At 45.6% G+C, this 24,181-nt stretch overlaps 1 protein-coding gene across 2 annotated transcripts in view; it reads left to right on the forward strand.

Annotated features, from left to right (window-relative positions):
- The first annotated feature begins 1,263 nt into the window (after positions 1-1,263).
- The window catches only part of sema5a (sema domain, seven thrombospondin repeats (type 1 and type 1-like), transmembrane domain (TM) and short cytoplasmic domain, (semaphorin) 5A), a 115,992-nt gene continuing 93,074 nt past the window's right edge, over positions 1,264-24,181 (forward strand). The window contains exon 1 of one of the 2 annotated variants that reach the window (XM_042068346.1): positions 1,264-1,769. The gene's annotated coding sequence lies outside the window, so the exon portion shown is untranslated. The remainder of the gene's footprint in view (positions 1,770-24,181) is intronic. The other variant, XM_042068345.1, reaches the window with a different exon arrangement.

The following is a 24,181-nucleotide window of genomic DNA, read 5'->3' on the forward strand; positions in this document are numbered from 1 at the left end:
GGCTGTGTTTCTCAGTCCTTCTGCCAGCCGTGTAACAGGTGGCAAAGTTGAATGTCAGCCTTCGTTCTATCTCCCAAATAATGCATATTTAATCAGAACATTAGTGGTTTACATCTGTGACCTGCTGAAATGGAAAATCAGTGGTGGTGGGGGGTGGGGCACAGCTAAGATTCATGCAAGCATGTTGTTTATTAGCCATTTTACATTCTGTGCTTGGTCCTGGACATATTTTACCTGTTTACATTCGGTGAATGCACCAGCTGTTGCATGTTTGCTGTCATTTTATGACAGTGTGACATTTTTATTTATCTATCTATTTATTTATTTATTTATTTATTTATGTATGTATGTATTTATTTATTTATTTTTATGCTAGAAATATTGTCGCCTCCCCAAATGGCTTTTCATGCATGGTGAGAGAAGAAAGGTTACCCACACATTTGATGGATCGGTGTGAGGACTGTTGAAGAGACGCCACTTGAAATGTAAATTACGATTTACTTTGGGCTTTGTGGGAGGACAGTGTGTTTATGGCATGAACTTGATTTGAATTCAAATGGAGATAACAGCACAAGAGAAGGACTTAAGCCGATCATGCCAATGACGGCACATGCAATGGGCACACAAACACACACACACACACACACACACACACACACACGCAAAACACAAAATAATTCCAGTGTGGAATATATTCACCTTGGTTATTAGCACACAGAGTGCATTTATGATATCCAAATGTATGCATAACACGGTTTAGTTGGTTTTTAATGTAAATCCAAAGGATTTTTTGGGGCAAATAGCCTTTCATAAATTGGCACAAGGGATTTAAGTCCTGTCTAAGCAGGGACTTTTGAGAGCAATTTGCAAACATTCAAAATCAACATTTGTCCTTCACATTCAGGTTTGATGAGACCAAGTGTATTGCACATGGGTTTATCAGAGCGAGAGATATATTTCAGAATTATTTATATCAATAATTAATAATAGTAAATAATAACATAATTAATAGGCCTAAAAAATATGATGTATTGCATTCCATTTTAAATTGCCTCCATTTCCAATTGCCTTAAATGCCTCCAATTTAAATTCAGACTGTAATGTGTGCTATTAAACCTATATTAACATGTAATTCGCAAGTTATTAGAGAGCTATAGGCTGCGACATACGACGACAAAGAGATAATTGTAATGCCAACGTATTATTTCAGCATGTAGGCGGACACCTCGCACCTCTGCCTTTCGTGTGATGTGACTTCTATTAATCCACTACTTCGTCTTTTAGCAGAGCTCGCTTTGGAAGGGACCACTCACTGTTTGAGCCCGTAGACGCGGCAAAGTGGGGGCGCAGTTTATTCTTCCAAAATCTGCCCGTACCAGCAGTGTCAGTCGACGAGAGCTGAGTGAATTTCAGGTCTGCAAGACTGTACGCCTGGCTTCCCTCAAACTTTGGGTCCATTACTCTCGTTTCTACTCAGCGCACACAGATACCGCGTCCCTTGTTTTGCTGTCAAGCAAAGAATCGGCTTCTCCTTACAAACCGTGTTTTCAAGGAGACCGGGTCCAAAACCCCCTGGTCCAAGGGGAAGCTGCGAGTCCACTGCGATCTACCCGGGGACTGATACGGAGTAATTTGGCTGTCGATGTGGATAGCGAGGAGAAACTGGAATTACTTTAACTTTATATTGAACTGCTTCATCGCATTTTCGGGCTCTTGCTGATCGGAACCTTCGCTCCAGTTTGGCAAAACTGGAATTTGGAGACTATTTGGTAAGTCTTCAGTTTCTATGTTGTTTAACTGAATGAAAATTCGTTGTCCTCGAGTGGTCTGGACATTGTGTAGGCTACACCTGAACATATTGTCTGACCATGTTAAACTCCGTCCGGGGTAGAATAGGCTACAGTCTAATACACAAAAGTTTTAGATCTGCACCAGGGTAATTGCTTTCAAACATATGTAAACAGTTGCCACGTGAAATGTAAGTGATTATTTATTTGCTTTCATTTTTGCGCTCAGTTTTAACATAAGGATTGGTCTATTTAACCACAAAAGGCTTTCGAATCAGCCTTTTTTTAAAAAGCTTTCCGCAATAATTATCTTTCTGAATATCATGTGGATGACAGTCTGCATATTCCGTTCAAGTTTGCGTTATTATTCAAATGGCGCTTACCGCACGGTGGTGCTACCACAGTAGCCTAATCATCGGTATGGACGTGGTATGCGCTGCATCAAAAGTTCGATTTAATATGTAGGCTAGTCTACTGATAATTGGTATCCTTTAAAATGTAATTACTTGTGTGAGCATTAAGTGATAGCAAATGATGTCTACATTTTTCAACACGTTTATGCTTTAGGCTCTTCATCAACATCTTTTCTTATGAACTAGTTACGCCTTAGTCACTTCAGTAGCCTGAACTTATTTCCCTAGCTATAAATGTGCTTTTAGATTTTCAGTATTTGGAGTGGTGTTTCTGTGACTTGTAGCCTAAGTGCTCTGTTGTTATGTACAAAACATACTGCACTGTCTAGAATAGAAGTCATCGTGTCATTCCACACACATCCAATTATTCATAATTTAGCATGGACACTCACTCACTTCAAAAGTAAGGCAGCACCAGCTGACACTGTCACAAATTGGCTTTGTCTATGAGTTGTGAGTGAAATGTGATGTACAGGACTGTAAGTGCCACCATGGGCTGTATTTGTGCAGCACTGTCCATTAGCATGTTGTCTTCAGGAGTCTTTTATCACAGTGGCAGCACAGCAGACTTGAATGACTTTCTCTCAAATGCATTTCACAGAGAATTCACACAAATGCCAAGGGATATGTTATGATCCCAGCTTACTGGTGCGGCCTCCCGGAGAAGTCATTTATTTTCAGAGCTTTTTTCCAATCTCATCAATAGGAGATAGCATTTCTCATCAGGACTTTAGCATCAAGCTGTGCCACTCATGTGGTTAAATCTGTGTGGTTTATGGAAAACAATGAGCCCCGTCCGGCAGGTGAAATTACTTCAGACTCCTTATTGTTCTCTCCTGTGTGTTCAATTTGTGTCCCCTACAGATAATGGGTGTATGTTGTGTTAATGAAGTTATCATAGAGAAATTACAACTAATTGCTTTTTATTATAGAAAAAAAATCAGTATAAAAAAAGATTACTGCATTCAAGATCAGCCAATCAAGTCATGCTGTTACTCTGACTGTGTCACATAAAGTGGCACATAAAGTTCACTTTAAATCATAAATAAAGTCATATGTTATTCAAAGTGCTGTCAGTGTAGGTCTAAATAGTCATTCTGGATCACACTGCTGATATAGCTGATTGTGGAACGAATCTGGCCCTGGTACCAGAAGGAATCTGGAACCAGACCTGAGCCAGATCTGCTCAAGCCACCATCTGAAAGACTCAAAATCATTTAAAGTGGCGAGTCATGGAGTCTGGATGAGGCTGAGATGAATTGCATGTCTGATTGATTGTGCAAGCGGCCTGTCTTGCTCTCAGCTTTATTTGGATAAATGAAGAGCTAAATGAGCTGGTGCCGTGAAAGATATGTCCCGCCTTGGGAGTACTGGCCCTGTGGCGGGGGCCCGTGAACTCCGGGATAAACATAGCCACAGGGCCACACTCTGGGAATTCTGCAACGAGATCGTCCTCGCAGAGGAATGCCTTGAGGTCTCTATGGTGACAGAGAGTGACAGGCTCATTGCTGAAGGACGGTCTCGCGTCTCTTTTTGTCTTTAGTTTACAATCCTAGCTGGAATGCAGTTTTTTGCAAGTTGTATGTGTGTCTGTGTGTGTGTGTTTGTTTATGTGTTTGTGTTTAAGAGTGCTGATATTTCAATCTGAAGCTATGTCATTGTCTGATTGTGTGAAGAGCCCATCACTTAATTATGTTTGAGGATAGCAATATGCAACCAATGCAACCAAACAGCATCTATAAAAATAATATCATATTAGCCTGAGGCAAGGCTTCATGTAACATTTTTGGCAACACAGCTTGAGCGTATGAAATATTAAATGCTTATAGAAGTTAATCAAGAGTTTGACAGGCTTGTCAGGGAACTGAGTGAAGGGAACTGAGATAAAAAATTCCTGTAGTTGAGGAAAGATCCATGAGAAAAAATATCGCTGCTTGTTCTGACTGATGTGGTGTCAGTCACTCATTCCCTTCCTGTTTATATTCAGTGTGATGTTTGTTTGTTGATTTATGCTGCCCTTTGTGTGCCGTGCTCTTGGCCTCTGCCTATAAATAGAGCCGCCGCTCTGCCACCGTCCTCACGCTCCTCTGGATGCCACTTCTGATAGGAGTGGAGCCGGCGCTCGGTGCACTTCCGCACGGATAAGGCAGGATGGACTAAAGTGTCAAGGCAAGACGCTAGCTGCCAGTTTATTACCTCAGTAGACACATACGGCCTTCAGGGAAGAGTGTCTGACTGCGGAGGGAGGGAGGGAGGCAAAGAAAGACAGAGAGAGAGAGAGAGAGAGAGAGAGAGGGAGGGAGGGGGAGACACATTTACCCGCGGGCATGTTTGTGGTTGTCTTAAGTAAAGCTCAGAAGCCTCTGTTTATGTGCAATAAAGAGAGCTCCCTCCACGCAAGAGTATGGTTTTCTCTCCCGCTATTGTCATTCAAGGATATTGTGGCGTTGCCATGGCTACTGTATCACCTTAGCCAATTGAAATATCCCTTTAGACACATTAGACAAGAAAGATGTTGGGGTAATGAAGACTTGTTCTGTTTTGCCAGAACTGTTTTAGACAGCACCATAACATTGATTTAAATTCAGTTCATTTAGAATTTTGGAATAATGTTTTCCTGTAGTTTCTATTAGACACTGCTAGTTTCTTAATTTTAAAATATATAACAAGTGTGACAACAACAATGCAACAATTTTATTCAAAAGAATTTTTAGTGTATGTGGACCTTTTTACTATGCTCCTGATCCTGCGTAGTAAATGTCGTATAAAGTCTAAGTAAAAAGTGATAAATGGATTTGGTCTAGTTTTAAAAAGCCAACTCAGATGAGACTACCATTACCTGTTCTAGATGACAGGCTGGCCTGGAATGAAAGCCTCCGTAACCTGGGGCAGATCTGGCAGATGCACACCACCAGATCAAGATCAGATCTGTCTCCCTCTCAGCTGGTCGTCTGGGTTCCTCTCCACTCTGCGCCCGGATGCCTGTGGGTGTTTGGAGTGTGTGTGTGAGGGGTGGGGGGGGTGGGGAGGGGTGGGGGTTGTGCAGAGCCAAGTCCGCAAGTCCGAGCGGATTACCCTGATGGCTCCAGCGCTCGTATCCACATGCTGATGTGTGTGCTTAGCACTTACAAGCCCCAAAACCTCAATCCTGTCCTCCCAGAGGTTCTGCGGGCATGGAGGTTATAAATATCCTCTCAGTGTGCCATGGGAGAGGGTCATTAACAGCCCCACCACTGGTCTAAGACTGCTGTTGACTTAAGAAAACATTTTTCTCCCTCTCCCGCTCTCCCACACTTGCTCACTCACTCATTCACTCACTCACACTCCCATTGACTCTCATTCTCTCTCTCTCTCTCTCTGTGTGCTGTTATGTGTGGTGCTCTCTCTCTTACTCTGTGTGTGTGTGTGTGTGTGTGTGTGTGTGTGTGTGTGTGTGTGTGTGTATGTATGTGTGTTCCATGTGTGAGTGTGAGTGTGTGTTTACAGTTTACAGTCACATCACAGTCACACACACGTTTTAGTGTTCATCAAAAAGAGGGTTAAAAACTGTCCCTATTTCCCCTTAGTGGCATGATGCTTCCTACAGCACCTCTGTCCACTGCCTTGCTTTGCACATCCGCACTCCTTTCCCCTCGCTGAAGCACACACAAACCGCTGTAGTTTTCCGTCACTGCCATGGCACCGTAGCATCAACACATGGCTTAACATGAGCCCTTTTTTTGACACACCCATATGTTTCCTCTCAAACGCTCCTAGTCAGAAGACACAGGGAGGACAGGTTCCATTACTCCCTGATGGCCTGGAGTAATCTTTTCTTTAGTGTGCCAGCGAGTGAGGGGTGATTCTCTTGTGTTGTGTGGGTCTGCCTGTTTGCTAATGCGAAACCTGTTGTAATTGATGCCGTTTTTTCTGCAGGGCCATCTAGCTCTCTAGGAATATCCAGTAGAGAGGGAGGTTTTTTTGTGTATATTTTGATTATGTGTGTCGACAGTCAGGGGTCTTTTGATGCAACAAATAAAGTTTATCTTTCTGACTACTTATCTCATGATCATCAAACAAGCCAAGCTAATTTTCTTCATAATCTTGGAGTAATTGAACATTTAAATTGTACTCTCCTAGTTTGCAGATTAATTATGAGCATGCTTTTGATGATTGGCTATGAAGAAACAAGCATCCGTGGGTAATCAGACGATCGTGAGCAGATAAAGGTCTTAGGAATAAAAAGCACTTGCTTTTGATTATTGTGTGATAATGAAACACAAAAAGTCTACTGCAAGCCGAGGCCAGGCGTACTCTAGCGAGAAATAGTTCTCCATCAGTCTTTCAGATAGCCATCTTTTTTAGTTTGGTCTCAAGAGGATCTGCGTAGCCATCTGAAGTGTTGGCATTTGATGCGTTTAGGTTTTGGAGATTCTGTCTGATGGTCATGACAGCGCGTGTCCAGGCCGTGGGGAAGAGTGAGGTTTGGCTAGCTAACGATCCGACGTTTTCACTCGGGGCTTTTTGTTTTGGTTCTTCATTTCCCCAGCTGCGTGCAGCGAGCATGCACCTCTGCCGAGCGAACTCCATCCATCACTGAGTGCTGCCCATGTTCTGGGAATCCACACAGATGGAGGGAGGGACGCAATGGGAAGAGGGGAGATGTGTGTGTACCTACCATAAGTCTGGTGGGATATCTGTGTGTGTTAGTGCTACAGCAGTATGTGTGTTTACTTGTGTGTTTGTGTGTGTGTGTGTGTGTGTGTGTGTGTGTACCATATATCTGTAGGGATGTATCCGTATGAGTAATGTGTGTGTAAGGGCTGTTTGTAGATTGATTTCTCTTACCACTGCACATTTGGCCCTGTGAGGCTGAGGCCTCAGCCCCTCCTCAGAGCTCCTTAATGAGCAGGGATGCTTGGCAGGTGGTCCGTCAGCAAAAAAAAAAAAAAAAGTCTTGTTCTGGCCCCAGACACACTTCCTCTGAGTCATCCTGTTTATTAGTGTGTGTGTGTCATGTCCCGGGCTATGGCAGACACACACATATACACACTCACACGTAGACACACATACACACACACACACACACACAGTTATGGCTCAGTTTAGGCCAGGTGTGCAGAGGGTGCTGAGCAGTCAGCATCTGGCTAGCCAGAAACACATGTTGTTATTGTTATTCTTCCCTGTGTTGAGTCTAACTTTGCCAAGGTGTGTGTGTGTGTGTAGGTGTGTGTAGGTGTGGGTGCGTGTTAGTGTGTATGTGTGTATGTGTGTGTGTCTGTGCGTGCGTGCGTGTGTGTGTTTATTGCCTGGCACCATTGTGGTTTAGCAGGGGTGTGTTGGCCTTTCTCCTCTGGAATAGATCGAAATAAGAATAGACTGCATCCAAGGGGAGTGTATTTATGCAATACTCTGTCTATTCAAAGCATGTTAAAAGTGGACACAGAGTTTGGGTTTAAGACAGGAGAGGGAGAGAGAGAGAAAGACAGAGAGAGAGAAAGAGAGAGAGAGAGCACTCAGAAATAAAGCTATACAGCTGTAATTGAAATATTACCTTGGGGCGGAAATAAGGCATGGTTCAATATATAGAGGGAATTTCTGTATATAGTATGTGTGTGTATATAAGTGTGTGTGTATGTGTATGTGTGTGTGTCTCTCTCACACACACACATGAGAGAGAGAGAGAGAGAGAGGGAGAGAAAGGGAGTGAAATGGATCACAGTTAGAGAGAGAATATTTATTTGTATATATGACCTCTGCTTTGTTTAAAATATCCTGAGAGTTGCTGTCCATCTTAACAGGTGAATAGGCAATGACCTCCAGAGCAGCTGAAGAACCCTGTCTGTGTTTTCAGATGGACAAGCAAAGAGAATATATTATTTCCTATACAACATGCTCCTTCCCTGGTGAATCAGTGTGTTCTCTAATATTCTTTCTACCTGTGACTGTTTTGTGTTAAACCAACCAGTTTAAAGTTTATGCTTAGAACATAAACTTCCATCCCAAAGATAAAACAAAAGCCTATTGTTTTTACTATTCTCTTACTATTCTCTGGTTGCCTGATGTATTTATGTTGCTATTTTTGATCTAAACCAACTCAGGCACATATTGAGCTTCCATGATAGCCCATCAGAGAAGGCCTCCACTTCGATCTTCTGCTTTTGTTTTCTTTTCTTTTGTTTTGTTTTTCCAGAGTAGCTTTAATTCTGGAGGAACAGACCACTCACAGATCAATACAGAGCCTTCAAAGCCCTCCATGTAAAGCTCTCTGCCTTCCCTCTTTGGCTGGCCAGCTGAGTGATCCGGTGATGTTACTACGTATGGTGCACTTAAAAAAGATGGTGATTGACTACTTAGAGGCGAATGATTCTTTCTCACTGAGGAGAGGCTTATATCGAGGTGGGGATTCCTGAGAGATTTACTCTCCGGAGAGACAGGCTCCATTCATATTTAAAGCCTGGAAATTGTTTTCCAGCGAGCGAATCAAAAGTCTCTCTCTCTCTCTCTCTCATTCTCTCTCTCTTTCTCTCTCTCTCTGTCTCTCTCTGTGAGTGTGTGTGTGTGAGCCTCTGCTCTCAAAAAATGCTGCAACAACCCTCCCGACTGATGCTGAGTGACGGCCAGGGGTATGAGAACCTGAGCAAGCGTTCCGTGTTCCGTGTTGGGCTTGAGGAGCAGGCTGTGTTCGCTGCTACCACTACTGACACAAACAATCTCCTGCCCACAAAGAACAGGGCCACAATGAAGCCAGATAAATCATTGAATATTTTTAGAAAGCATGTTTATTTCACATCACTTCCCTGCCGTCCTCTGCCTACTTTATCAGAGGTCGTGGGGATGGACTAAATTGAGGGAAGAAAGCACAGGATGAGGTTTCAGCAATTTTTTTTTTGTGTGTTGGGGGGGGGGGGGGGGGATGAAGTTGCTGGCAGGAGATGGGATGGGGTGGGGTGGGGGGTATTTATAGGGAGCCTGGCACCTGGAATGCTATCAACAATCCCAGTGTGATTTTTTTTTCACGAGATTCACCTTTACAGTGAACGTCTCTGTGAGAGCTTCGCCCTCTTGCACCCACCGAGAGTAAATAGCCAAAAAAGCAGGGCCTGCTGGAGCGACAAATTTCACATCGACCCTGCGCTGCTTTCTTCTGCTGCTGCCAAAAAGAAGGGCTCTCCACGGCTGCGGCTTTGGCAGGTCCTCGCCACATCAAAAACAGCTCCCCAAGCCATGACCGTGCCTCGGCAGAACAACACTCACGTGGCCTGTAGGTTAGTGTCTCTCATTAGTGCTTTGTCGGTGGTGGCTAACAGCAGTGAGGAGTGTTATTACATAAAACAGGTCAGAGATGATGTGTTGTTTTGTGCACTGGGGGATCCGGTGTAGTTGTGAGAGCACTCTCACACGCTTCCTGCCCATTATTGCTTGCTGTTTGTTTTCAAACAAGCACAAGTAGCCTAATACCCAATCCTGCTGTCACTCCAAAAGGTGTGTGTGTGTGTGTGTGTGTGTGTGTGTGTGTGTGTGTGTGTGTGTGTGTGTGTGTGTGTGTGCGCTTGTTTGCTTGTGTGCTTGTGTCAGTCTGTGGCTGGGTGGTATTTGTTCAAGCGAAATCCGAGAGCGCTCACATAACCACTTCTAATGGTTTCACGAGTGACAAAAGGTTTCTCTGTGTGCGGGAGCGTCGTCTCTGTACTAGCCACCTCCACCTGCACGCCACACAGGCGGATCTGTTCCTTTCCACCAGGGGTTGGCCCACTCCCCGTGGAAAATGGCGAGGGCTAACTGTTAATTAGCTATGAAGTGGAAACAAAGTGCTGCGCTTTAAACAATTACTAGAACTAAAAATGTCTCTCTCGTCCCAGGGGAGGGAGGGGATAAACGCCATTGGCTCTCTCTGTGTGCACTGACTGTTTGAAGGAGTCTTATTACAGTAGATGTTCAGGTGTTTTACAAGTACTCATTCATTCATTCATTCATTCGTTCATTTGTTCATTTGTTCATTCGTTCATTGTATTGAATCAGTCACAGTGATGAAACACAATTGGGTTAGATTTACAAATGCCATTGGCTTTGTGTTAGCACTGACTGTCTGAAGGAGTCTCAGGAGACATGCAGGTGTTTTTCATTTACATTTCTCTCATTCATTCATTTATTCATCCATCCATCCATCCATTCATTCATTCATTCATTCATTCATTCATTCATTCATTCACTTACTTTGTCTTGTATTAAATAAATCTTATGCACCTGGAGAAAGATCCTTAGCCAGGTCATTTGAGAGAGTGTGTGGTTACTTACAGATCTCTATCACACCGACTGCTCCATAACAAGACCTACTTGCACATAAAAGAAACTAATGTGTGAACCCACAGACAGTTCCCCCTCTTTTGGAATAATTGCAGTCTGTGCTGAACAATTGCACCCTTGTAATAGGGCCTCCATAGTGGGCCTAACCTGAGCCATATGTTTCCAGTGTTTTGGGAAAGGTAAAATACAAGCTATTAATTAGGACGAGCTAAGTGGGATAATTAGGGTTTTTCTTGTTTCGCTTACAAGGGCTCCTTTTCTTCCAAGTCGGCAAGAGCAGGAATGTTTCTTTGGAAACAATTAGGGGAACATACTCTGGTGTTTCTGCTTTTGGGATCAGAATCAATTTACCAGCTCTGCCCCCCGCCCTCCCCTACACACACACACACACACACACACACACACACACACACACACACACACACACACACACACCACACACAAACAGAGCTCTCTTGGTCTTACATGCGTCCTCAGGAGTGACGTGTGTCATGCACGCACACACACACCTCCTCCCTCCTGCAAAAGAAGGGGCCAGAATTGAGCAGTCTTGCCTAATTTAAGGATGGAGGTGTTTGCCGTAATCTGGCACTGGGAGGCCTAGTCAGGCTAAGTCACCTGTGTGCCACATGCGGCTGCTCGAGGGAACGCCTGTAAGAGAAGAAATGAGAGAAGGAAAGAAGTCACGGCCTCCATCTCACTCCATTTCTATGGGGACAGGGAAGTGGAATGCCTCATTAAATGAGTATTTATGAGCGTTCTGATGTTTTTATCACTGCTGTATCATTTAATATCGCTCCTTCAGGATAACTGGCTTAATAACTCTCTGTGTTTGGATACCCACACTCCCAGGACTCCCTAATATTAATGATGGCATGGATGACACTGGTTATATAGCTATTTATGTGCAGAAGTGTGCCTACAGAAATGTTTTTTTTTCACCTCACGTGAGAATATAAAATTATCCACCCAATCTGCACCTGTGTATGTTTGTGTTTATCCACGGGTTGTTTAGCAAATTAATGCTCTTAAATTAACGATTGTTGAATCTGAGTCAGCTTCCTTTAATTTGCCCAATTGTGGGAAAATTGCAGTGAGCTCACTGTGGAAGTTTCACGGGCAATTTCCTTCTAACAAGGGTCCTTGTTTGTTTCATTGGCCTGAATGAGAACACGTCAGAGTTCTAAACCTTTACTAAACCTTGCTGCCCAAAAAGCAGGACGGCTTTGCTGCAATTGGCGTTCATTAACACCTCGAATAGGTACACTTATTCTACTACATTAGCCAGCGCCACTCACCATGTACGCCGTTTACCCGCAAGGGCTTCATAACATTCCTTCAGGGAACATTCGGCGCTCGCCTGTGTGTTCTTTAGGTGTTTTTAAGGTTTAGAAAGTCGTGCTTTGGCTCAGTAGAGCTGGCTGGACGTTTGTGCAGGGCAGGGACTCCCTCTGTACTTAGGCTGGCCCCTCTTGCTTATCCAGCTGCAATGGGCCGCCACTCGCCGGCTCTCTCCACAGGGCTGTTTTTCTTCACCGATTCAATTACCATTGGGGAAGATGTGAGGGGCCACAATGTTATGGCATGTGGTGCGTGTTATTTATGGAGATCCCAGGTGCTCTTTATAGCACGGGGGACACACCCACTTACCCAGCACCCTTCTTCCTCTTTTTGCACCCCTCCTGAAGTATCTGTGTGTTTGAGTTATTGTGTGTGTGTGTGTGTGTGTGTGTGTGTGTGTGTGTGTGTGTGTGTGAGTGAGTGAGTGAGTGAGTGAGTGTGTGTGTGTGTTAGTCAGGTCAGTGTGTTGTGTGTGTGTGGTATTTATATGTGCGAGGAATGTGTGTTTCTGTTTTTAAAAGGGTCACAGGGTTTCCCCTCCAGCCAGTACCTTACTGTATCCCATATCCAGTGCAGGAGCCAAAACATCTTTCAATACATCACACGCTAAATCCATCAGGTGAGAACAGCACTTAAATCTTCTCAAATCTGGATATCAGCTTCAAACAGATTCAGAGCAGTGCATTAGGTCTCTGAACCTATTCGTCATGTGCATTCGCGCTGGCTAAGAATAACATCGATGTCAAAGACGCCAGTATAGTTTTGTAACACTCTACCGGTGTGATATCTCAGCCTGCGTGGCCGTGTTTGTCATTCCAGCTCTGTAAATTTATCTTGCCTTATTTCAGAAACTGGGCGGTGTTTGTCAACCCACTCAGAAGAGCCAGGCGTGACACCGAGCACAATGTTTCTGCTGCGTCAGAGCTCTAATCTAAATAGAACCTCTCGCTCCATCACGCAAACACATCCCGACCCAGCCCGGGCCTCCTCCACTGAAATGAATGAAAAGAAGCAAAAATCATGGCTGACAAGTCGAATGGGAAGGAGCACAGCTGCTGTATACAAAAACAAGCCTTGGCTCTTTCTCAAGTCTCTCGCACACTCGCCCGCAAGCACAGCAGAGCAATGCAGCTGACCCTCTCCTTTGCTCTCCTCCTGCAGTGTGTTAGTGTGGACACGTGTGTGGGTGGGGACGGGGTTAATGGGGATTAACTGTGTGTGTGTGTGTGTGTGTGTGTGTGTTTGGAGGTTTTGGGGGATGGATTGCTTACATGTGAGTGTATATGTGTATGTATGTCTGGCCCCATCCTACTTTATAAACACACTGGAGAGTGTGTTTTCTGCTCAAGAAACGCCGGCCCAGCGCTAAGCCCGGTGGACAGCTGCTCTCACTTTGAAAGACCAGCGCGCAGATGGGCCGCCCTGTTTGTCTAGGTAGAGGGTCTACTGCCATGGGCGGATTATGAACTTTTGGGCCCCTGGGCCCAGATGTATTAAGGGCCCCCCCCCACTTATTGTCGTATATGTGGGAGGGGGGGTTTGGGGGTCCTCCCCCTGAAATTTATTAATTTGTTTGATGTGATTTCCTGTATTCTGGTGCATTTTGGGTATGGCCAATACTAAATTCAATCAGATTTATAGCCTACATCCTGATTTGTTGATATTGAGGCAATGATTCCATGCAAAGGCTTGGGCTTCAGGGCCCCCTGACCCCTTGGGCCCCTGGGCCTGGGCCCGGTAGGCCCGTGCAGTAATCCATCCCTGTCTACTGCACTCGACATCAAAAGAGCCCCGCAGCCTTTGAGCTCTGGGGTCAACAAGCCGCCGGTCCTCGTTGCCGCTGATGAAGCGGTCAGGGCAGGAGGAGGCTTGGGCTGTTTTTCACGGCATAATGAAGGCCGGTGATCAGGGTCGGACAGTAAATCAGTAAATCTGCTGATGAGGAGAGGAGATGGTGTTCGAGAAAGAGAGAGAGAGAGAGAGAGGGGGGGGGGGGGAACAAGGGTGGAAAAAAATGTGTAAATTGAGATGGTTCCACCCAGGGTGAGGAGGAGAAGAGGAGGGAGCAGACGCGTGTGGATGATGATGATGATGATGATGATGATGATGATGAGGGTGCCTAAAATAGAGCGGGAATGATTGCTAGAGAGTTAATAGAGATGGGGAGGAGGCTTTGAAGTAAACACATCAAAGGAGAGGCTGATGGGGGGGAGGTCAGTCCACAGCGTCTGAGAGAATGAGGCCGTCAAGAGAAGAGAGGAGAGGAGAAAAGAAGAGACGAGAGTAACTCGGTCTGTCCGCATTCAGACTTACATACATACACATTGGACCAGCGTCTGTCCAGACAGGTGCTGCGGCCTCTGGACCAGGTCAGCAGCGGATGTGGCCCGGGTCGGGCTTAGCAGGTCCACCGGATGAAAGCAAGACATGGTTGAGAGGGATGTTCCATCTGCAACACATGGTGTGTGTGTGGCTTATGAATTCTGATGAGGTTGCTGGAGGATAGTTTTGAGTTCTTGTTGTTTGCTGCAGGGTGTTTTGTTTTTGCAGGAGGGGGAGGAGGAGGTGGTGGTGGTGGTGAGTGGGTGGGAGGGTGGTGGAGGTGGTTTTAGTTAGGTGAAAACAGCTGAAAACAGCCCCAGTGGATGGAGGCCAGGGGGGGTCTGGCTGGCCTGTCTGGCTGTGGGAACCTGTGGAATTTCCCTCTGGCTCAATTAACCCTCCAAACCGTCTGTTTCTCACACCTGGTCTGGACGAGCAGCGTAGCTCCCCCGTCCACCAAAGCCCGCACGCACTCCGACTCTCACCCTGATTACAGAGGACACAGCTCTTTGTTCTTATCAAAAAATCCCTTTCCTCTGCTGCCTCATATTACAGACATTTAATTTTAAAAATTGCATGTATGGCGTGTGAATAAACAGGTGTTAACAGTGCATGATGGTGCTCAGACTGGCCTAAGGTCAGTTCAGAGCCACGTCTGTAATTAGTGTTCTGCCAGCTCACTGGTTGCTTGTTAGGCTGACATTTGGGAAGAGATTAACTGCATAGTCTGCTGGCCCCTTTCTCTTCATGTGAAGCGACCTTGGATTTGTGAAAGGTCCTAAATAAATGTAACTTATAATTATTGTTATTGAAGTCTGTACTTTTCAGATTCTCTGTGGCACACACCTTTCTCCACTAAGCATTAGTGTCTGATAGAAAGATACTGATCAAAGCTTTTCCTTTATATTTGTAACAATTCTGCCATTGTAGGAGGAAAGGGAATTATTCTTGGCCTCGTTTAAAGCAGTGTAAACTTGCAGTAAAGCAGCTGTGAAGAGAGAGTTGCCAGATATTCTCACTTACGTGGGTTTGGCTTGAAACACGACTACTCCAATCATCTCATGTCTTCTGTGAGATTTCACACCTCAGACCCATGGCTCTGGCCTGTCCAGCAGTGTTTGTGTGAGCTGGTAGATATCACATGCCCGAGGGGCTTTGGGTTGTTATTGTTTATGTAGGAAATTATCATCATTTTATTTCGAGCTGTGATGTCGAGTAGCCTACATCAATACTGATCTCAGATCAATTGGGCCAATTAACTGAGTTTTTTCCACACTCATTAAAATCACAGTTTTAATTATATCCCAAAGCCCAAAAGTGTATAAAAAATGAATATAAAAGTGAAATCTCTTGTCAAAGGGGGAAACGAGGGGCCTGCTGATTCTTTCTCTCCTCTCTGTTGTGATCTCGGTGCGCTACTGAGCGGCGGCTGCCGTACAGTAGATTAAAGCACCAGTGATTCCTGCCTGTCTGCTGATTTATGGGGTTTGTGAAATTGATTGGGAATAATCGAGCCAGACGGTGAAAGGAAAGGCGATGCAGTTTTTGGGTGAAACATGATTAAAAACGATAGTTGCTGTGCGGAGTGCCCGAAGCAGGCGTATGAATAATGGCACCTGTTGCGCTGTTGTTTGTGCTCAGCCTTTCATTTCCCTGCTGATGTGTTCTAGGCGTTGGCTTGTAATGAATGAGCAGGGGTTTAATGAAGCCTTTCTGATATCGCCTCGGTTACAAGCTGACTAACAAAGGACACGTCTAATCTAGACCTGGCTGGATTAGTGAACACCAGAGCACTCCAGTGCTGGCTACCGCAGAAATGTGTTTCCAGTGCGGGGTGGTTTTACACAGAGTCTTCTTACGAGCTTTCCAGTTCAACTCAGACTAGCCACACATCACAGCATCCTCGAGAAAGACACTTAATGTAAAATAAATTGTCTCCAATAAGAGACAGTGGAGTAGAGAGGACTTACTTCTTAGTGCTCTGTAATCAAGTCAAACATGCACATTGTGACTCATTTCAGTTCAGACTCCGCATCCCTGAGCAAAACACTTAATACAGTTTCAAGAATGAAATGTCTCCTCTAGGCCTCCATACAAGATGGAGGAGCAGAGAGACAGGTTTAATAAGAACTAAAGAAGCTGCGTGACCTGTGACTGTGTTTGGGGTGCTTCACTTTACCTCAGGCTTCTGGATGTACATCTGAGTGTTCCTGAGCTAGACACTTCAAACATGTACATGTATTTTTAAAAATGAAATATCTCGAAGACAATGGAGGATAGGAAATTATTTATGAGAACAAAGATGGGGCTGTCACCTCTCAGGTTCAGTCTAAGTTCAGTTAGGTTCAGTCCAAACTGCTGGATGTACACCAGTGTGTCTGAACTAGACCCCTTAAGCCCTCCTTTTAACAGCCATTTGTGACCCATGTAGAGATAGAGAGAAAGCCTGTGTACATTCGGAGTACAAAAGCTCTGTGGAACTATAGTCCACTAAAACAGGCTTTGGAAGCCAAAAGTGTTGAAGAAATTAGCTTTTAAGTATAATTAGAGATAACTGGAGAAAACTGAAATGAGTTCTACAAAGACCCATTAATCAGCTGTTTCTAAATGGCGAGCCGAGTGGAGAGGGGCTTTGTCCACAGAGACAAGCCAGGTTCTTATCCCCTGACAGCAGTGGGTCAGCAGGTCCTGAGAGAGCACTGTGCTGGACTGTACTGCCTGGGAGGAGCCCACATGAACAGAGCCTTACGGCCTTCAGCGTGCGAGCCCTAGCAGTGATTACCAGCAGGTGAACATGAGCAGTAGCAGAGCAACTTCACCACTGACCTTGGTCTTTCCCATGCACACACACACACACACACACACACACACACACACACACACACACACACACACACACACACACACACACACACAGACACACACACACACACACACACACACACAGTTCATCACTTGGACTTGTTCCTGCTCTGAGTCAAGGGTATTTTCAGCAACAGTTTCCATATAATTGTGGTGATGACACAGGGAAGTGATGAGCCAGCAGCAGCTCTGGCTAGCCAGTGCTGATTAGAAGCTTGCTTTGTCTTGGCTTCAGTAGCAGTGGCCAGTTCAGTAGCACTTTTAAAAGTATTTTTATTACACCATTTACTGTACATGAGAGACAGAGGGTGGGGGAGTCTAGTTAGGATGCATCAAAATCAGCATCTCCATGGGGAGGGACATCAGCCCTTACAGTGGGAGTATAATTATTCTTCACTTTCCATAATACCTTAATTGGTATGCCTCTGCTTTAGAATTTGCCTTTTTAATGTGTTGAATTTCAAAGATGCCGCACAAATAATCTGATTTATTTGCCTCCCTTCTAGGATGTAAATAAGCTTATTAGGCAACATTTTAAAAGGCTGAGCCGACCTCATGAGTATCTAACAAGTAATTGAAATGTTTGAAAAAAAAAGAAATACAACGTGTGAGGGGGATTATAAACAGACAGCACCAGTCTCCATGGGTTTAATGAAGATATGTGAGCAATTTACTGAGGAACTCGGAAGGTCAAACTGCCAGGTCTGAATAATAAGCAAAAGAAACCAAGGAGAAGACTACAGAAAGCCAAAGCTGGCCTAACACATCTGAGAACTGTTCCCATCCTCGCTTCTCTACCCAATCATGGGTTTTAGGCCAGCAGGGCCACGCAAGTAGCAATTTTGTTCCTATGGGCAAAGCTGCTTTCTAAATAAACAGTTGAGAAAACACCATGAAGGGGAGGAAAAAGAACAGTGCAGAAAGATAGAGAGAAAAAAGAGAGAGAAAAGACCATGAAAGAAGAAAACACCCCATGAAGAACGAGAAAGAGACAGAGAGAGAGGGGAAAACACCATGACGAGAAAAAAGCATGAGACAGCAGCCATTTATGGGTCTGGTTGGGGTGTGATGAGTTGCCGGGGGATACGGCTGGCTTCCACTTCTGTCACGCCTGCAGGACAGGAGCTGTGTGGTTTGAGTTGGCCCTGCACTACACACACACACACACACACATACAAACACACACCCTCCCAAAATCATCACATCACTGCAGTCACACAAATAATAAACAACCACAAACAGTCCACACACAGATACACAGATGAAGTACACGCACACATTCACACTTACAGTGTAGTACATGCTACACACACACACACTCACACTCTCTCTCTCTTACACTGTGTGTGTGTGTGCGTGCATGTGTCTGTGCGTGCGTGCGTGCATGTGTCTGTGCGTGCGGTTTACAGAGCGTACTCTAGCCCATGTGCCTGTGATTAATTGCCTTCACTGGAGCCAGCTAATTATTCATGATCCCACCCACTGCATGGCCAAGAGCTCCATAAACCAGGTTGCTACTGGACTGAGGGGAACGGGTTTGCCCTGCACTACTACACCACTGGTGCTGCTGGTGTCTTAGCAGAGATTGGGGTGTGGGTATCGGTTGGCTTTTTGGGTTTAATTATATGGTGGTCAAGCGTGTTGGCTTGTTATTATAGATTCTCCGTGGTTCGACAGCAGACGAGGTAGATTTATTCATGGGCGTTGCGGGGTTGGCGGCGATTCCTGCTTGGATGAGTATGTTCAGTAGGCTGATTGATTGCCAGTCTCAGCACCGTAGTTGAAAACCGTCAAAAGATTTATCATCACATTTTTCTTCCTCTCTCTCTCCATCTCTCTCTCTCTCTCTCTGTCTGCCTGTCTGTCTGTTGGAGACATGTTTGAATTTGAACTGTTCAAACTAGCTTTGAATCCGATCTGAGGCACTGTAATTGACTTTTGCTGTCTATCGTATCCCAGGAAGATTATCTTTGTTTATAATCTAACACCACTAACACCGCTGTGAAGGTAGTTTGGGGATTTCACTCAAATGATTTGTTTGTTGTTGTTTGCTTCCAAGGTGATATAGTGCAAAGTTTCCCAAAATAATTATTTTCTTCATTATTTCCCTCCAGTTTCCCCTTTCAAGATTTGCTCTTGCAATTTTCAGTGCTTGGGATTAGCGCAGCCGCAGGTGCAGAGCTATCTTACCTCTTGCCTCTGACTGACAGAACCACACTCCATGTTTGAGGTCCAAGTGGGAAGTCTCACCGTTTCACAAGAAAAGGAAGCTCCACTGATGACTACGCCCCCCCCCTCTCTTTCTCTCTCTCTCTCTCTCTCTCTCTCTCTCTCTCTTTCTTTCTCTCTCTCTCGTTTACCTTACCTGTATGCAGCTGTGGACAGTGATAGTGTAATTTGTGAGGAGCCTCGGCATGTCCCGTGTTGGCCAAGCGTGTAATTAAACTTTAAAAACTGTCAACTGTTCTCTGGAACCGGCGGCAGTGCCCCCTTATCACTCTTCTTCCCAGGTGTGAGACGGGGGGGTTAAAGTGGCACCTCGCAGTGTTAACAGGGAGGGCTATATCTCTCCGCCATATTCTCCAATTCTCTAAAGTAAGTGTTGCTGCAATAGGAGCCTTCAGTGGTTGCATCAATCAACATGTTTTACATGTTTTTTTCCCCTTCTTAGCGTTGTGGTGTTTTATCTGCGTAGTGTAATGAATGTTAGATAGGACCATGGGAGTACTATCAGCAGAGAGGCAGGTTTGAGGTGTCTATTTCTGGGGAGGTTATGCAATGGCGACTCAAATTGAATTGATGAGAGGCTTAAAAGTGTGCGTGCGTACATTAAATTAGCACAGATCTGCCAAGGCGCGGATCATCCTAAGTGGTGCTGTCTTTGTGTGATCGCGTCTTCGGCAATGTCCTTTTCCTCGCGTCTGATATCAGAGAAAGCCAGCGCCTTTGAAGTGCCAAAAGCGCTGACACATCTACCATATTTCAGCATTTGAAGTGCGTCTGAAAAAAGTGTAACCCTGTCACACATGGAAGAAATGGCCTCACGGAGACAGTCATGATTGCTAAAAGCTGCCCACAAAATAGAAACGGTTTATTCCTCCTGGATCAATAAGCGGGGGAAATTTATGCCATAAAATGCCTCGGCCTGAACAACGATATAAAAGTGTTCAGTTATTGCTTAGGTCTGGAGGCTATATCTGCCAAGGACTGGTGCTGCAGACGATTGGTCAGGACAGCCAGGGAATATGTGCTGTGCTGTTGTTATTGTTATTGTTGTTTGGTTGCAGGGCCTGGTTTGGCCCCAGTTCAAAAACGAGGGGAAAGTTTGTGTCGGTTTGCATCCATATAGATGAGCGGCCACTGTGCTCTTTTCGCCTCCTTGTCTCACCTCAGCCCCAAGCTAGCGGGACTCTCCCAGAGCATGTGATATGGTCAGTCATTCTTCTTTTATGCCATTCTTTTTTTCTTTCTTTCTTTCTTTCTTTCTTCTTTCTTCTTTTCTTTCTTTCTTTCTTTCTTTCTTTCTTTCTTTCTTTCTTTCTTTCTTTCTTCCTTTGTCTCATTCTAGGAAACCAAGAGCAAGGTATTAAGGTGTAGCCTCAAGAACCAAGCTGTTGTGACCAGGCTGTTGTGGCAACACAAGTATTTCAAAGCTCACATCTAGCAGAGTGCGGGACATTGATACTGTGTGGCACACCTGTGTATTCATGTCTCTCTGTGTGTGTTTGTGTGTGTGCATGCTGGAAATGTTGTCTAAAAGCCAGATTTAAGCTGCCAACAAACACACGCACCACAGGTGAAATTGCGGCGTGTCTGTAAACACTGTCATTATGCATGAGATGCCGGTTGTCAGCTAATCCAGTGAAATACGCCAGAGTGATAATGAGACACCAAGCCACTGGCGTGAACACTGAGCTATAAAAAAGTAAGACCTCTCTAATGTTAGCTTTTACAGTCTTGCCCGCGGGTGGCATTTATCATGTTTTTTACCTTGACCTGGATTTTTCAGAGTACACTAGTTCATACTCATATTAACTATTTATTTGAAAAGGTCGCGTGTTTAGGGCACGTTTATGTTTGCCGATGACTTATAGCGGAGTAGAGTTTTCGCCGGTGCATCTCACTTGTGTCCTTGAAGGCATTGAGCGGCTGGCAGGGTAATGGATCGTGCAGAGAGGGGAGCCACATAAGTGTAGCTCTGAAGTTTCTCTCCCCCACAATGCTGGGAAGGAGAAAAAAAACAAAGAGCAAAAACATCCCCCCCTTTTGTGTCAGTCCTCGTCTTCGAAGCGTAAGGGGGTAGTTAGCCCTGTATCCATCACAACGCAGAGCCAGACCTTGTGAAGAAGAAGAAGGAGGAGGAGGAGGCCAGCAGTTAAAAATAAAGGCTGGAGGAGAGATGCCGGGGAGAGTTCAGGGTGTGACTGGGTGAAATTGCTGGGTTGCGTTGCCCCAGATTTAAATCGGACCGAGGCTGTGGCCAGCCGAGCCCTGCCAGGCCCGGCCGGGATGGGATGGGACATTGTGGGCCTCTCGGAAAAAAGAAAAAAAAACGTCCTGCATTTCTTCGGTTTTCTCTTTCTAAACATCCCCTCTCCTCTCTTCACTTGACTTCACAAATGGGAGGCGAAGTGGTCCCTTCTCTGTGTGTCCGTGTTTTCAGAAAGGGGGGGGGGGGGGGGGTTGTTTTGATTACTGCACCGCAGCTGTGGGTGTCTCTACTGTACGGCTTTAATCTGGCTCGCCCTACGCTCTCTCTTCACACGGAGAGCGGTACTCACAGTGGAACGGAGCCCCTGGGAACCAGATGTGGCCCAGATCCGTTACAGAATCAGTTCCGGTTCTGGAATGGGTTCTTTTTCCTCTCCTTTCCCATGGTGGCGGCGAGGCAGCACTGAGAATGCGGTTTCTCCTCCGCAGCCGTGCATCGCTGTCGCACCACTGGCCACAAGCTAAATGGACCCACTCGTGAGGAGATGAGGAGATGAGCTCTGGTCGGCGGCGGCGGCGGCGGCCGTGGCAGCGGCGGTGCAGTCTCATCCCATTCCTGTCCCGTCCGCCTGACATATGTTGCGTGCCCGTAATGTTTACTCCGCCGGAACGCTGTTGGTCTAACAGATTGGGCCGCGCGGCGGAGCGAAACACGGCATTAAACTCACTGATGAGAGGCGCCCGATTCTGCTGGCGGAAATATCAACGGAGGATAAGAAGCCGGCAGGCAGGAAATGCCTTTGGCCTCCTGCAGACGCAGACAAATTTCACCAGTCTCCCATTCCACCTGGGAGACAAGTAGAAGGGCAAGTTATGCCTAAGCAGGTATCTCTCAGTGGTATCTTTAGGGGTTTGACACTGTGGCCCATACACAGGTGGACTGGGGACCAGCTGATCAATAACAGCCAGACAAATATATCAGACAGTCCGGCACCACAGCACCAAATTCTTGTCTGTCCTCTTTTGTATCAATAATGCCAGTAAGCAAGAAGTGTTTGTGTACTAAAAGATTTAAACAACACCAAGGTCATAGTTTCTGTGCCCACTGAGTAGTCATTACATGCACACCTTGCCAAGACTGGAAGCTTTGTTAAATAAAGCCGTCGGCTAAAATGCCTTCAAGTGAATGTGGTTTTCATGACATAGTGATATCTTCACTGAGGCCGAAGCCCCATGCCTGCTACGTTAAGTGCAGGCAGGCTCAGACTTAGCCAGGCAAACAGCCCAACTGTATGATTGACTGTTCGCCGGCACAGAGTAGAAATGTCTCTTTAATTATGCATTTGCTTGTATTATGTTGCCTGGAGGCGAAATGGACCGGGCAAACAAACCTGCATTTCTCTGGCTCCTGTGCCACATGGTATTGGAGCATCCATGGAGTGCCAGAACCAGAGATATCAGGAGAGAGAGAGAGAAAGAGAGCGAGAGAGAGAGAGAGAGAATATCAGCAGAGAGAGCAAGAGAATAGTGGAGAGAGAGAAAGACAGAGAGAGAGAGAAAGAGGTATCAGGGGAGAGAGAGAATGTGTGTGTGTGTGTGTCAAAGATATCAGGAGAGAGAGGAGTATGCTGCATTGTGGGATCAGTGGATATCATACCAATTTGTCTTTAGTTTTCTAATCACATCACTTGCTGTGGCTGTGGGTGACGGTCCTCCTGTGCTTTCCCTGTATGCTGAAGGGGAAATTTGTCTCCCAGTGTGTGGGAATATTCTGGGATGCATGGCACGAATCCCAAGAGTCACAATCAGCAGTTAAACCTTAAAGCAAAGTCTGCATTTTTTACAGGATGGCTGTCTGTCTGCTCAGAGGGAGAGCGAGGTCATCTGCACAGGGGTGCGATATGTGTGGTGTGAGTGTGTGATGTGTGATGTATGTGAGTGTCTGTGTGTGTGTGTGTGTGTGTGTGTGTGTGTGTGTGTGTGTGTGTGTATTGTGTGCATTGTTCATGTGTGTGTGTGACTTTCCCAAGTGTACGTTTGAACAGATGGAGTTTTTACTGTGACACTTAAACACCAGAGCGGACATCGGCGCAGCATGAAAACGAGACGGCACGTCCGTACCATCTTACGTCCGTGCTGTGAGGAGCAGACGCAGACTAATCCCAGCCTCCTCCTTCTCCTCTTCTACCTTCTCTTCCTTCTCTTCTTCCTCCACCTCCTCCTCTTCCTCCTCCTCCTCCTCTTCGTCCTCCCTTTCCTCAGAGAGAGGTCGATAACGAAGTGAAAGGGAATCACTCTTTTCTGTGGTGGGATATTGATAGCTGATAGCTGTATTGGCGCCCAGATTTGTCATGGCCTGCTGCTCCTCTGTCTGAAAGTGTCAGGGTGTGTGTGTGTGTGTGTGTGTGTGTGTGTGTGTGTGTGTGTGTGTCTGTGTGTCTGTGTGTGTGTGTATGTGTGTCCACCTGCCAACATACAACAAAACATCCTTTTTTCCTCCACAATCAGTATGGGTCGATTTCCTTCTTTTCTATAACCATACGACCAAGTCATTTACCATGCTGTACGAATGAGTTAGAGACTGTGTGCATTTATTTAATTATTTGTCCGCCTTTTTGCTGAAAAGGAGAAATGTCTCACCGGGTAATTGCAGGAAAGGTATATTCTTCAGCAGAGGGGGGGCGGTTTTCTGGCTTTGTGTGAGTCTTTGAAGGCCTGGCGTCTCATTAAAGCAGAAAA

This window comes from Alosa sapidissima, chromosome 17 (assembly GCF_018492685.1).
Source record: "Alosa sapidissima isolate fAloSap1 chromosome 17, fAloSap1.pri, whole genome shotgun sequence".
Lineage (NCBI taxonomy): Eukaryota > Metazoa > Chordata > Actinopteri > Clupeiformes > Clupeidae > Alosa > Alosa sapidissima.